Genomic DNA, 3717 nt, shown 5'->3' with positions numbered 1-3717 from the left:
TAAACATGAAGGTCTAGAAACGAGGCAGCTGTAAACATGAAGGTCTAGAAACGAGGCAGCTGTAAACATGAAGGTCTAGAAACGAGGCAGCTGTAAACATGAAGGTCTAGAAACGAGGCAGCTGAAGGTAAACATGAAGGTCTAGAAACTGAGGCAGCTGTAAACATGAAGGTCTAGAAACGAGGCAGCTGTAAACATGAAGGTCTGAGAAACGAGGCAGCTGTAAACATGAAGGTCTAGAAACGAGGCAGCTGTAAACATGAAGGTCTAGAAAGCTGTAAACATGGCAGCTGTAAACATGAAGGTCTAGAAACGAGGCAGCTGTAAACATGAAGGTCTAGAAACGAGGCAGCTGTAAACATGAAGGTCTAGAAACGAGGCAGCTGTAAACATGAAGGTCTAGAAACGAGGCAGCTGTAAACATGAAGGTCTAGAAACGAGGCAGCTGTAAACATGAAGGTCTAGAAACGAGGCAGCTGTAAACATGAAGGTCTAGAAACGAGGCAGCTGTAAACATGAAGGTCTAGAAACGAGGCAGCTGTAAACATGAAGGTCTAGAAACGAGGCAGCTGTAAACATGAAGGTCTAGAAACGAGGCAGCTGTAAACATGAAGGTGTAAACATGAGAAACGAGGCAGCTGTAAACATGAAGGTCTAGAAACGAGGCAGCTGTAAACATGAAGGTCTAGAAACGAGGCAGCTGTAAACATGAAGGTCTAGAAACGAGGCAGCTGTAAACATGAAGGTCTAGAAACGAGGCAGCTGTAAACATGAAGGTCTAGAAACGAGGCAGCTGTAAACATGAAGGTCTAGAAACGAGGCAGCTGTAAACATGAAGGTCTAGAAACGAGGCAGCTGTAAACATGAAGGTCTAGAAAGGCAGCTGTAGGCAGCTGTAAACATGAAGGTCTAGAAACGAGGCAGCTGTAAACATGAAGGTCTAGAAACGAGGCAGCTGTAAACATGAAGGTCTAGAAACATGAAGGTCTAGCTGTAAACATGAAGGTCTAGAAACGAGGCAGCTGTAAACATGAAGGTCTAGAAACGAGGCAGCTGTAAACATGAAGGTCTAGAAACGAGGCAGCTGTAAACATGAAGGTCTAGAAACGAGGCAGCTGTAAACATGAAGGTCTAGAAACGAGGCAGCTGTAAACATGAAGGTCTAGAAACGAGGCAGCTGTAAACATGAAGGTCTAGAAACGAGGCAGCTGTAAACATGAAGGTCTAGAAACGAGGCAAACATGAAGGTCTAAACATGAAAACATGAAGGTCTAGAAAACATGAGGCAGCAGCTGTAAACATGAAGGTCTAGAAACGAGGCAGCTGTAAACATGAAGGTCTAGAAACGAGGCAGCTGTAAACATGAAGGTCTAGAAACAGCTGTAAACATGGCAGCTGTAAACATGAAGGTCTAGAAACGAAACATGAAGGTCAGCTGTAAACATGAAGGTCTAGAGCTGTAAACATGAGGCAGCTGTAAACATGAAGGTCTAGAAACAGCTGTAAACATGAGGCAGCTGTAAACATGAAGGTCTAGAAACGAGGCAGCTGTAAACATGAAGGTCTAGAAACGAGGCAGCTGTAAACATGAAGGTCTAGAAACGAGGCAGCTGTAAACATGAAGGTCTAGAAACGAGGCAGCTGTAAACATGAAGGTCTAGAAACGAGGCAGCTGTAAACATGAAGGTCTAGAAACGAGGCAGCTGTAAACATGAAGGTCTAGAAACGAGGCAGCTGTAAACATGAAGGTCTAGAAACGAGGCAGCTGTAAACATGAAGGTCTAGAAACGAAACATGGCAGCAGCTGTAAACATGAAGGTCTAGAAACGAGGCAGCTGTAAACATGAAGGTCTAGAAACAGCTGTAGGCAGCTGTAAACATGAAGGTCTAGAAACGAGGCAGCTGTAAACATGAAGGTCTAGAAAAACATGAGGCAGCTGTAAACATGAAGGTCTAGAAACGAGGCAGCTGTAAACATGAAGGTCTAGAAACGAGGCAGCTGTAAACATGAAGGTTAGAAACTAGAAACGAGGCAGCTGTAAACATGAAGGTCTAGAAACGAGGCAGCTGTAAACATGAAGGTCTAGAAACGAGGCAGCTGTAAACATGAAGGTCTAGAAACGAGGCAGCTGTAAACATGAAGGTCTAGAAACGAGGCAGCTGTAAACATGAAGGTCTAGAAACGAGGCAGCTGTAAACATGAAGGTCTGAAGAAAACGAGCCAGCTGTAAACATGAAGGTCTAGATACGAGGCAGCTGTAAACATGAAGGTCTAGAAACGAGGCAGCTGTAAACATGAAGGTCTAGAAACGAGGCAGCTGTAAACATGAAGGTCTAGAAACGAGGCAGCTGTAAACATGAAGGTCTAGAAACGAGGCAGCTGTAAACATGAAGGTCTAGAAACGAGGCAGCTGTTAACATGAAGGATTCTACTGTTGGAGTGTCCAGAGAGGAGACACACACACACACACACACACACACACACTGGTTTCTTCTCACACAGGTTGCTAAAAATACTGTTGTTTTGGTTTGTGCACTGAAAGCCCCTGTCACTGAGGAATGGACTGAACTGGGGGGTCGGCCGTGTAGCTGGAAGTCCCACATCCTACAGAGAGAGTGTCTGTCAACTGAACTGTAAACTACACATTCCAACCCTACACTACACTGGCAGCCTTGGGCTAACAAAGGACAGTTGGACTGTAGTGTGTAGTGTGTGTATGTGTAGGGTGAGTATAGTGTGTGTGTGTGTGTGTAGTGTGAGTATAGTGTAGTGTGTGTGTGGTGTATAATGTAGTGTGTAGGGTGTAGTGTGTAGTGTAGTGTAGTGTGTAGGGTGTAGTGTAGTGTGTAGGGTGTAGGGTGTAGTGTAGTGTAGTGTGTAGGGTGTAGGGTGTAGGGTGTAGTGTAGTGTGTAGTGTGTAGTGTAGTGTAGTGTGTAGTGTAGTGTAGTGTGTAGTGTGTAGTGTGTAGTGTAGTGTGTGTGTAGTGTAAGTGTAATGTGTAGTGTAGTGTGTAGTGTAGTGTGTAGTGTAGTGTGTAGTGTAGTGTAGTGTAGTGTAGTGTAGTGTAGTGTAGTGTAGTGTAGTGTAGTGTAGTGTGTAGTGTGTAGTGTAGTGTGTAGTGTAGTGTAATGTGTAGTGTAGTGTGTAGTGTAGTGTAGTGTAGTGTAGTGTGTAGGGTGTAGGGTGTAGTGTGTAGGGTGTAGGGTGTAGTGTAGTGTAGTGTGTAGTGTGTAGTGTAGTGTAGTGTGTAGTGTAGTGTGTAGTGTAGTGTAGTGTGTAGTGTAGTGTAGTGTGTAGTGTAGTGTAGTGTAGTGTAATGTGTAGTGTAGTGTGTAGTGTGTAGTGTGTAGTGTAGTGTAATGTGTAGTGTAGTGTGTAGTGTGTAGTGTGGTGGTGTGTTTTTATCTGGAGATAGTTATGTCAAGTGGGACAGGAGATTCAGTTGTATTAGTTCCATATGAATGTGTTTGGAGCGATGGAAGGGAAGAGAACAGAGAAGAGGAGGGAAGAGAACAGAGAAGAGGAGGGAAGAGGAGGGAGAAGAGGAGGGAAGAGAAGAGAAGAGAAGAGAAGAGAAGAGAAGAGAAGAGAAGAGAAGAGAAGAGAAGAGAAGAGAAGAGGAGGGAATAGAAGAGAAGAGGAGGGAAGAGAAGGGAGAAGAGGAGGGAAGAGAAGAGAAGAGAAGGTGAGAAGGAAGAGAGAAGAGAAGAGAAGA

General features: G+C 44.4%; 1 long non-coding RNA gene across 1 annotated transcript in view; it reads left to right on the top strand.

The window, feature by feature from the left end:
- The window catches only part of LOC121845907, a 1996-nt gene extending 138 nt beyond the window's left edge, over nt 1-1858 (top strand). Inside the window, exons 2-7 of the long non-coding RNA XR_006082841.1 lie at nt 1-104; nt 305-614; nt 1006-1222; nt 1307-1368; nt 1532-1779; nt 1819-1858. The exon at nt 1-104 is cut by the window's left edge and continues 20 nt beyond it. This is a non-coding gene — a long non-coding RNA (uncharacterized LOC121845907). The remainder of the gene's footprint in view (nt 105-304; nt 615-1005; nt 1223-1306; nt 1369-1531; nt 1780-1818) is intronic.
- The last annotated feature ends 1859 nt before the right edge of the window (nt 1859-3717 follow it).

This window comes from Oncorhynchus tshawytscha, unplaced genomic scaffold (genome assembly GCF_018296145.1).
Source record: "Oncorhynchus tshawytscha isolate Ot180627B unplaced genomic scaffold, Otsh_v2.0 Un_contig_2864_pilon_pilon, whole genome shotgun sequence".
NCBI classification, from domain to species: Eukaryota; Metazoa; Chordata; class Actinopteri; order Salmoniformes; family Salmonidae; genus Oncorhynchus; species Oncorhynchus tshawytscha.
This window is presented reverse-complemented; position numbering and strand designations above follow the sequence as displayed.